This window comes from Drosophila pseudoobscura, unplaced genomic scaffold, assembly GCF_009870125.1.
Source record: "Drosophila pseudoobscura strain MV-25-SWS-2005 unplaced genomic scaffold, UCI_Dpse_MV25 Unplacedtig00000867, whole genome shotgun sequence".
Taxonomy (NCBI): Eukaryota; Metazoa; Arthropoda; class Insecta; order Diptera; family Drosophilidae; genus Drosophila; species Drosophila pseudoobscura.
In genome coordinates this window covers 6,867-18,333 of record NW_022881743.1, presented here as the reverse complement: position 1 = coordinate 18,333, position 11,467 = coordinate 6,867, and the positions used below count along the sequence as shown (strand labels likewise).

The window sequence follows — 11,467 nt, the reverse complement described above, 5'->3', positions numbered from 1 at the left end:
TTCTGGAGCGTGGGTGCTATATAGGTGCGGTGGTTCAGTATACATGCCAGTGCTGGATAGGGAGGTGTTCTATATAAGTGCAGGTGCCATATAGTTGCGGAGTTCCACTTTTTTGAGGCTAGAGTGCCGTATTGTTGCTAGTGCCCAAGATGTGCGATCTTGCCACATTTTCTGGAGCGTGGGTGCTATATAGGTGCGGTGGTTCAGTATACATGCTAGTGCTGGATAGGGAGGTGTTCTATATAAGTGCATGTGCCATATAGTTGCGGAGTTCCACTTTTTTGAGGCTAGAGTGCCGTATTGTTGCTAGTGCCCAAGATGTGCGATCTTGCCACATTTTCTGGAGCGTGGGTGCTATATAGGTGCGGTGGTTCAGTATACATGCCAGTGCTGGATAGGGAGGTGTTCTATATAAGTGCATGTGCCATATAGTTGCGGAGTTCCACTTTTTTGAGGCTAGAGTGCCGTATTGTTGCTAGTGCCCAAGATGTGCGATCTTGCCACATTTTCTGGAGCGTGGGTGCTATATAGGTGCGGTGGTTCAGTATACATGCCAGTGCTGGATAGGGAGGTGTTCTATATAAGTGCAGGTGCCATATAGTTGCGGAGTTCCACTTTTTTGAGGCTAGAGTGCCGTATTGTTGCTAGTGCCCAAGATGTGCGATCTTGCCACATTTTCTGGAGCGTGGGTGCTATATAGGTGCGGTGGTTCAGTATACATGCCAGTGCTGGATAGGGAGGTGTTCTATATAAGTGCATGTGCCATATAGTTGCGGAGTTCCACTTTTTTGAGGCTAGAGTGCCGTATTGTTGCTAGTGCCCAAGATGTGCGATCTTGCCACATTTTCTGGAGCGTGGGTGCTATATAGGTGCGGTGGTTCAGTATACATGCCTAGTGCTGGATAGGGAGGTGTTCTATATAAGTGCAGGTGCCATATAGTTGCGGAGTTCCACTTTTTTGAGGCTAGAGTGCCGTATTGTTGCTAGTGCCCAAGATGTGCGATCTTGCCACATTTTCTGGAGCGTGGGTGCTATATAGGTGCGGTGGTTCAGTATACATGCTAGTGCTGGATAGGGAGGTGTTCTATATAAGTGCATGTGCCATATAGTTGCGGAGTTCCACTTTTTTGAGGCTAGAGTGCCGTATTGTTGCTAGTGCCCAAGATGTGCGATCTTGCCACATTTTCTGGAGCGTGGGTGCTATATAGGTGCGGTGGTTCAGTATACATGCTAGTGCTGGATAGGGAGGTGTTCTATATAAGTGCATGTGCCATATAGTTGCGGAGTTCCACTTTTTTGAGGCTAGAGTGCCGTATTGTTGCTAGTGCCCAAGATGTGCGATCTTGCCACATTTTCTGGAGCGTGGTGCTATATAGGTGCGGTGGTTCAGTAATACATGCCAGTGCTGGATAGGGAGGTGTTCTATATAAGTGCAGGTGCCATATAGTTGCGGAGTTCCACTTTTTTGAGGCTAGAGTGCCGTATTGTTGCTAGTGCCCAAGATGGGCGATCTTGCCACATTTTCTGGAGCGTGGGTGCTATATAGGTGCGGGTGGTTCAGTATACATGCCAGTGCTGGATAGGGAGGTGTTCTATATAAGTGCAATGTGCCATATAGTTGCGGAGTTCCACTTTTTTGAGGCTAGAGTGCCGTATTGTTGCTAGTGCCCAAGATGTGCGATCTTGCCACATTTTCTGGAGCGTGGGTGCTATATAGGTGCGGTTGGTTCAGTATACATGCCGTGCTGGATAGGGAGGTGTTCTATATAAGTGCATGTGCCATATAGTTTGCGGAGTTCCACTTTTTTGAGGCTAGAGTGCCCGTATTGTTGCTAGTGCCCAAGATGTGCGATCTTGCCACATTTTCTGGAGCGTGGGTGGCTATATAGGTGCGGTGGTTCAGTATAACATGCCAGTGCTGGATAGGGAGGTGTTCTATATAAGTGCAGGTGCCATATAGTTGCGGAGTTCCACTTTTTGAGGCTAGAGTGCCGTATTGTTGCTAGTGCCCAAGATGTGCCGATCTGCCACATTTTCTGGAGCGTGGGTGCTATATAGGTGCGGTGGTTCAGTATACATGCCAGTGCTGGGATAGGGAGGTGTTCTATATAAGTGCATGTGCCATATAGTTGCGGTAGTTCCACTTTTTTGAGGCTAGAGTGCCGTATTGTTGCTAGTGCCCAAGATGTGCGATCTTGCCACATTTCTGGAGCGTGGGTGCTATTAGGTGCGGTGGTTCAGTATACATGCCAGTGCTGGATAGGGAGGTGTCTATATAAGTGCAGGTGCCATATAGTTGCGGAGTTCCACTTTTTTGAGGCTAGAGTGCCGTATTGTTGCTAGTGCCCAAGATGTGCGATCTTGCCACATTTTCTGGAGCGTGGGTGCTATATAGGTGCGGTGGTTCAGTATACATGCCAGTGCTGGATAGGGAGGTGTTCTATATAAGTGCATGTGCCATATAGTTGCGGAGTTCCACTTTTTTGAGGCTAGAGTGCCGTATGGTTGCTAGTGCCCAAGATGTGCGATCTTGCCACATTTTCTGGAGCGTGGGTGCTATATAGGTGCGGTGGTTCAGTATACATGCCAGTGCTGGATAGGGAGGTGTTCTATATAAGTGCATGTGCCATATAGTTGCGGAGTTCCACTTTTTTGAGGCTAGAGTGCCGTATTGTTGCTAGTGCCCAAGATGTGCGATCTTGCCACATTTTCTGGAGCGTGTAGTAGCCAGCACAAAATATAGGGAATTGGTTATCTTCTTTCGTCTCGTGAGACCCCCTTGTGATATTTCGAACGATCAAGCTTTAGCCGCTCCTAAGGTTGGATCAAAGCCTTAGCCGCTCTTAAGTCCGAACGCCCACGAACACATACAAGCGACGGACAGTGGGAAGCATAGACGGCAATCGTACGATTGCACAGTTAAGCTATGCTGTGCATTAGACGATCGTTTTATGCTGCTGCGAATGTTCTGGATCATACGATTGCACAGTTAGTAAAAAGCTCAAAAGCTCTGCTGCACTGGCTGCTCAGTCCATCGTCTATTACTGCTTTGAACAATATAAGAAAGTTGATCGATCTGTAAAGACGTGATAATTTCCGAGTGCGAGCAACATACATATTGCACACACATATATATAGTGCTATCCGGAAAATATATATATTTCCACAAATATATGCTGGAAGCATATAGTTACAAGTGCCGTACAGTTCAGTGGTCAGTGAATGACAAGAATTTAGTGCAGATATATTTGGGAAAAGAGGTATGTTTTCATATTAGTGCCGTGCACGTGCTGACATAACCTATGTTGCAGGGAGGTGTACCTAAGCTGCCCCATCGCGGTATAGTCTCGAGAAGACTACCCTGGGAGCTCGCTTAGGCGAACAGTTGTCGAGGTTTCTCCAACTCCAACCATAATTCATCGTTTCTGGACCTTATATTGCCACCAAGTCGGAATCTCCAAAGATCCAAGTGGAACAGATCAGCCTTAATCGCCAAGAATATTTAGTGCTGCTCAGACATAAATAACTAAATACAGGCTTGGCGGAAGATTCGTCAGTACGGCCAGGAACCATATACATCGCACCTGTTGACCTCTAACCAACTTCAGGCGGTCAACAGTCTACAAAGCAGCAGCACAGGATCGAGTTTTGTCCAATTTACATTTAATTCATTATCAAGTTCCAACGCATAAACATCAGCAGTTTAACGTAATGTAACTGAAACTTTATTAACACCCCTCTTTGATGTTACGCGCGTACATGCCTACATACATATGTGCATATGCACACTAAATTTTCTTTCGTTTGCTACCTTTTGGTTCAATTTTCGCGATAGAGCATAACAATTAAATTTCTGTCTGTATTATGAAAACCAAAACAACTGACTGATGACTATGCGACGGTGTTTGTAGCGTAATTGTATTGTATGCATTATATATTTATGATTTCCATATTTTAAACAGCTGCGGTCAACATCTACGACATCATTGGGCCCAACGATCAGCGTAAGACAATAACGCCGGAGTGAGTAATTATGTACAGCAAAAAGTAGTTTGGTCAAAAGAGCCTATTAACTTGAAAGTGTAGATATGCATACAGTGTATAATGATTCAAACCCGTCTGCTCAGTGTGTATAATGCACCCCAGTCTGATCTAGCTTTTGTTTACGATTTCGATTCTTATTCTCTCGTTTATATATAGATATATATCTATACCCTAATGTTTTTCATGCTTTAAAATAATGAATTTATAACTAAACTTATATGATAATTAGGATTAAGGAAATAATACCCACAAATTAGAAGCTAAGTCAATTGTTGTGTTTCTACAACTGCAACGTAATGAATATTGAAATTGAAGTCTCACATTATATTAAAATATGAATCTTTTTGAATTGAAATGAATCTTTAAAATCATAAAAATGGTCTGTCGAGTATCCGTGCCAGGATCTTATAAAATGTGGTAAACCTTAGTAAAGGATTGATCAAGGGACAATGCAAGAACTCGAACGCAATGTCATGGTAGGGTGGGTACAGAAGAGAGGGACAATCAACACCTAGGTTCTCTCTAAATAGAAATGGTTCAGTAGGGCTTTTATTTGGCGTGTCGGCGCTATCAGTATTTCAGTTTACTTTGTTTTATATAATCACTTATAGTTCCCGTAAAGTGCACTAATTAAATGTAGTGGAGTACGATAGTACAATTAGGCGAGGAAGAACCCCGACCATCCGGCGAGCTAGACCCGAGCCTAGCAAGAGTGCACACGACCAACCCTATTTGTACGCCGTCCTTAAGTCAGTCATGGTCATCTGCTGATACCGAGGGCCTATATATCTGTTTACACAAATATATATTTAAACTCTGGTAAACTATACATTTATGGCGCCCAACGTGGGGCCAGGCAACTTGCCTTAGAATCTATAACCAATTCAGAGCGATATTAAAATTTGGATTTATAGTGTCTTACTATATAGGCCGATTATTTTAATAAGACAAGCAAATCTTGCCTTGGTTCTCCAAGCTCAACCGGTAATACATCAAAATTTCAACGACACATTTTCTTTTGCAAAATATTGCACAAAGGTTAAAGATTTCAAAATTTATACTTTGGCTCGGTTTTCGGATTTAGCAACTGCAATTCATTTTATTTCGGATTGGTTGACCAAAACAGACCTATAGTATCGAATTGTGAGTATCAGAGACAGTTATGCAATACCATACAGTGATCAGAATAAACAGGAATTGTTTTAGGATTTAGCGGTTCCAATTCAGTTTATTTTGGATTGATCGACCAAAGCAAACCTGCTTTTTCACTTTAGGCATCTTGAGTTATTCGGATTTACAATTTTATATTGCCAAATCGCGATAGTTGTCCAATGATTCAGTGCACGAGGTCATTAACTTATAAATAGTCCATATTAACGAAAATAGAAAAGCCTACTGAAACCAAATAGATATTTCGTAAGTATTCTGGCATGTGGGAAAGACAGACATTATTATTACAATTAATACCTTCTTATATAATTTTTTTTTATTATTTTTTTTTCTTTAATTCCTTAAATATTGTCTGATATACAATGGCTGTAAGGCGAAGTACAGATGATATAACAACTGCGTTGCAGGAAGCAGAACCATTTTGTGGAATTTGCAACGAAGTATTGGGAACTAGTGAGATTATAGCCAACACCCCGTGTAGACACAAATTCCATAAACTTTGTATTTTGGAACAGATTAGGACAAACCCAAAATGTCCCACCTGTTCATTAGATTGTTCTGCTCTGGCACTAACCATTCTCTAACAACACGTTGTTAGCCGAGCTTAACGCCGAAGGAACACGACCAACTAGTGCTAACGAATCTTTTAGCACAATAGACGGAACGTCTAATCGACCTAAAAAGGGCCAAAAGTTTATTAGAAGGGGTATGAATACGAGAGCAACTCAACGATCCAGGTTAGATCGCTCACTAACAGAAACTGAAACCAACCACACAACCCTTCCAATAACCTCTCAAGTGGAAATCGCTAACTACGTCCAGTCTGCTGTAAGCATTCAACAGGCTCAGTTAATGGAACAACTAACTTCATTTTTAAGCAAAACAATTGAATCTTCGATTCAAAGTCAATTAGCGTCACTCCAGCTGACACAACCAGAACATATCTCTCCCGATGTTTCCGGTGACAATAACATTAACCAAACAAATAACGTGGGTATCGGTCAAGCACGAGATAGTCACGCAGAAGTTCTTTTAGATTTTTCAAGAGCGAGTGCAAATCGAAGTAATTCGAGCTCACACGTAGCACCAGCAAAAGTTTCCAGTATAATGCAGAATTGGCGCATTAAATTCGATGGTTCAAAAACTTGCATGAGGATGGATGAGTTTATTTATCGAGTACGTTCTCTAACGCAACAAAATCTTTATAACAATTATCAATTGCTTTGTGATCACTTGTATCTTTTATTCGCGGGAAAAGCTAGTGATTGGTACTGGAAATTCCATCGAAATTACCCAAACTTTAATTGGGATACGTTTTGTATAGAGTTTAGAAGAAGATTTGAAGATGTTGAGACCGACTATGATATCTGGGAAAAGATTAGGAAACGTCGTCAGGGCGAAAACGAATCCTTCGATGACTTTCAATATGCTATCGAAGATCTCGTGGATAGGCTTCAAAATTCGGTTACAGAAGAAGATGTTGTGAATCTACTTATTAGAAATTCCAAGCCCACTCTTCACCACGAGCTTCTTCACTTAAAGATTGCCAATAGATCGTTATTACGACGAGAGGTACGTAAGCACGAGCAGTTTTATAACGATATAAGATCGGTTAAGCAAAGGACTCTTCGCTCATACGTATCGGAATTGTCAGGTCCAGACGATAGCGAGCAGCTATTCGATGACTTGGTCGAGCATAATGAAGTGTGTCAAATACAACGTCGTACTTCACAGTCAGTTCCAACTTGCTGGAACTGTGACAACAAAGGTCATAAATTTGACGATTGTGTAGGTCCTCGTAAGATCTTTTGCTACGGGTGTGGAACAAAAGATACTTACAAACCGGTATGTCCCAAATGTAACCCTCCGGGAAACCGGCAGAAGGATGTGTTAAACAACAACAAGCAGACACATCCTTAGAAAAAAGTTTGCAAGAATCACCTACTAGTTTAACGAACGACCAAAGTTTAAGGGAGCCTAAGATCAGCTCACAAACAGTAGAGGAAACCCTGCCTACGGCATATCATTTTTCATTTACTCCTTTACCTGAAAGGGAAGCAAATTATATTACAACGCGTAAGAAATTTTTGATAAGATAGATAGTTTTAAATTTGTAAGAAAGCCCAAACGTTCAACTAAACGTTTGAGACAATTTTGGAAGATGGTTCGCAAGAATAAGAACAAGTTTGTTTCAGCTATATTTCTTAGTTCGGATAACAGGCTGTACACCAGTGTCACCATTGAAGGCAGTGATTACATAGCTTTGTTGGATTCGGGGGCCACAATCAGTTGTATTGGAGGTTCAGCCGCGAAAGAAATGTTGGCGCATTGCAAGGTTAAGAAGTGTTCAGGAGCAATACGAACGGCTAACGAGACTGAAAGTAAGGTTATAGGCAAGCTGGTAACACAAATTAATTACCGTGGATGCACGGCAGACCTAGAAATGTTTCTTATTCCTGAACTCAAGCAAGACGTCTATTTGGGGATAGACTTCTGGCAAAAATTTGGACTTTTAGATAAAATCTCACACACTGCAGAGGTATCTGAATTAGATGTTGGAGGTACGGATGACGTCGAAGAACCACCGAACCTACATAAATTGACAGCAGACGAGAGAATTCGCTTAGATAAAGTGATAGGTTGTTTTCCATCTTTCGCTACTGAAGGATTAGGCCGTACCAGTTTAGTCACACACTCTATAGATGTTGGAGCAGCTATTCCCGTAAAGCAACGACATTGGCCGGTATCACCAGCCATAGAGAAATTGATGTTTGCTGAGGTGGACAATATGCTTGCGCTCGATGTTATAGAGGAGTCGACTAGTCCCTGGAGCAGTAATTGCGTTTTGGTAAAGAAAGGCGAAAAAATATAGACTGTGTCTCGATTCAAGAGAAGTGAACAAGGTTACAAGACGGGATGCATATCCGTTACCACATATTGATGGTATTCTAAGTCGATTACCACCCGCTCGTTACATCACTGGATTAGACATGAAACACGCATTTTGGCAAATCCCGTTGGATGAACAATCGCGACAGTATACTGCATTTACAGTGCCTAACCGACCATTATATCAATATAAAATGATGCCATTTGGTCTTTGCAATGCCGCTCAAACTCTCTGTAGACTAATGGATCGAGTTATTCCAGCTCATCTTCGGACACGTGTATTCGTATATTTAGATGATCTACTTGTTTTATCAGAGGATTTCGAGTCGCATTTACTGTTGTTACAGGAGATAGCGTTGTGTCTACGCAAAGCCAATCTAACCATTAACATAGGGAAATCAAACTTTTGCATAAAAGAAATCACGTATTTGGGTTTTATTATTGGTAATGGTCGGATAAAGACAAATCTAGACAAAATCAAGGCCATCTCGAAGTTCCCTGTGCCAGTTACCGTTAAGCAACTGCGTCGATTTTTGGGGTTATCCGGTTGGTACCGACGTTTCGTTGAAAATTATGCTACCGTTAGTTTTCCCTTAACCGAGTTGCTTAAGAAGAAAAAGATTTACAGTGGAATGATGATGCTCAACAGTCGTTTGAGACCTTAAAGTCCTGTTTAACCGCATCACCCATTTTGATAACTCCTGACTTCTCAAAACCTTTTATTTTGCTCTGTGATGCCAGCACTTACGGAATCGGTTGTGTTTTAGCTCAAGAACGCGACGGCGTTGAATTGCCAATTGCTTACATGTCAGAAAAATTATCCAAGGCACAACGTAATTATTCGGTTACCGAACTAGAGTGCTTAGCAGTCATAAAGGGAATAAAAAAATTCCGCTCTTATGTTGAGGGACAGGACTTCGTAGTCATAACCGATCACGCAGCACTTAAATGGTTAATGCAACAAAAGGATTTATCGGGTAGATTAGCCAGATGGTCTATGAAATTGCGTAGTTTCACATTTAATATCCTACATAGAAAGGGGACACTGAATGTTGTCGCTGACACTCTATCGCGTCAGGATGAACCGGCTATAGAGGAGCTCACGCAAATAAACCCCATGGTTGATCTAGACTCAGATCAATTCAAATCAGCTGAGTATCTGAGTTTAATAGAAAGTATTCAACAGAATCAGAGTAAGTTCCCAGACTTGAAAGTGATAGACGGTCAAGTTTTCAAAAGGACAGTATTCGCTTCGGGAGATGAGTCTCAAGAGAACGCATCATGGAAACTTTGGGTTCCGTCAGGGTTAATTACGAACGTATTATATCAAGCTCATGACGCCCCTAGCTCCGCACATTGTGGGATGAGTAAAACCATAGAGAAGCTTAAAAGATATTTATTCTGGCCTCGCATGGTTAGCCAGACGCGCAAGTACATATCTGAATGCACCGTTTGTCGCACGACCAAGAGTCCGAATATGATTCTTAGACCTCCTATGGGTAAACCATTCACTTCGGATAGGCCGTTTCAGAAATTATACATAGATCTCTTAGGACCATACCCACGCACGAAAAAGGGAAACATAGGATTGCTCATAGTTGTTGATCACAATACTAAGTTCCATTTTCTGTGTCCCTTGAAGAAATTTACAGCCCCTAAGATCTGTGAATATCTGGAAGGGTCTCTCTTTTATACATTTGGGGTGCCAGAAGTCATCTTGTCAGACAATGGATCCCAATTTAAATCTAGCTACTTTCAGGCATTTTTAAATAGCTTCGGTATAACACAAAAATGCACAGCTATTTATTCACCGCAAGCGAATGCCAGCGAGCGACTGAACAGATCCGTGATAGCTGCGATACGAGCTTATATCGGTAACGAACATTCCAATTGGGACTGTAACCTGAATGCCATTAGTGGTTCATTGAGATCTACCTTACATAGGAGTACAGGGTATTCTCCATATTTTCTAGCATTTGGTCAAAACATGATGTTGAATGGGAAGGATTACGCACTCTTGCGTAAACTAGACCTTTTGAACGACGATACTAGAATGGAGAACCCAGATTCCTTGCAGCTAATCCGGCAACAGGCTAAAGCGAATGTCAATAAGGCACACGAAGAAAATTCGCATAGATACAATTTGCGCTGCCGTGATACACAATTAAAGATTGGAGATTTGGTATATGCTAGAAATTTCACACAAAGTAGTGCTATAAAAAAGTTTAGTTCTAAACTAGCCCCTGTGTTCATTCCCGCTCAGGTAATTAAAAAGCGAAGTCCGTACTATTACGAATTGGTCGATGGGAACAAGAAATATCTCGGCGTGTATCATCTGAAAGACATTCAAATCAGGAAATAATCTCTCCTAATCAAGTTCTTCAGATAATTATTCGTCGAGCAGGTCTTGTATAATTATCTGTGGTGTAGTAGCCAGCACAAAATATAGGGAATTGGTTATCTTCTTTCGTCTCGTGAGACCCCCTTGTGATATTTCGAACGATCAAGCTTTAGCCGCTCTTAAGGTTGGATCAAAGCCTTAGCCGCTCTTAAGTCCGAACGCCCACGAACACATACAAGCGACGGACAGTGGGAAGCATAGACGGCAATCGTACGATTGCACAGTTAAGCTATGCTGTGCATTAGACGATCGTTTTATGCTGCTGCGAATGTTCTGGATCATACGATTGCACAGTTAGTAAAAAGCTCAAAAGCTCTGCTGCACTGGCTACTCAGTCCATCGTCTATTACTGCTTTGAACAATATAAGAAAGTTGATCGATCTGTAAAGACGTGATAATTTCCGAGTGCGAGCAACATACATATTGCACACACATATATATAGTGCTATCCGGAAAATATATATATTTCCACAAATATATGCTGGAAGCATATAGTTACAAGTGCCGTACAGTTCAGTGGTCAGTGAATGACAAGAATTTAGTGCAGATATATTTGGGAAAAGAGGTATGTTTTCATATTAGTGCCGTGCACGTGCTGACATAACCTATGTTGCAGGGAGGTGTACCTAAGCTGCCCCATCGCGGTATAGTCTCGAGAAGACTACCCTGGGAGCTGGCTTAGGCGAACAGTTGTCGAGGTTTCTCCAACTCCAACCATAATTCATCGTTTCTGGACCTTATATTGCCACCAAGTCGGAATCTCCAAAGATCCAAGTGGAACAGATCAGCCTTAATCGCCAAGAATATTTAGTGCTGCTCAGACATAAATAACTAAATACAGGCTTGGCGGAAGATTCGTCAGTACGGCCAGGAACCATATACATCGCACCTGTTGACCTCTAACCAACTTCAGGCGGTCAACAGTCTACAAAGCAGCAGCACAGGATCGAGTTTTGTCCAATT

The 11,467-nt window shown here is 42.0% G+C and overlaps 1 long non-coding RNA gene across 1 annotated transcript; it reads left to right on the top strand.

The window, feature by feature from the left end:
• The first annotated feature begins 10,598 nt into the window (after nt 1–10,598).
• Nucleotides 10,599–11,254, top strand: LOC117185588 (uncharacterized). Its single transcript, XR_004471094.1, has 2 exons — nt 10,599–11,069; nt 11,121–11,254. It is a non-coding gene; the product is annotated as an uncharacterized lncRNA (long non-coding RNA).
• Nucleotides 11,255–11,467: the final 213 nt, after the last annotated feature.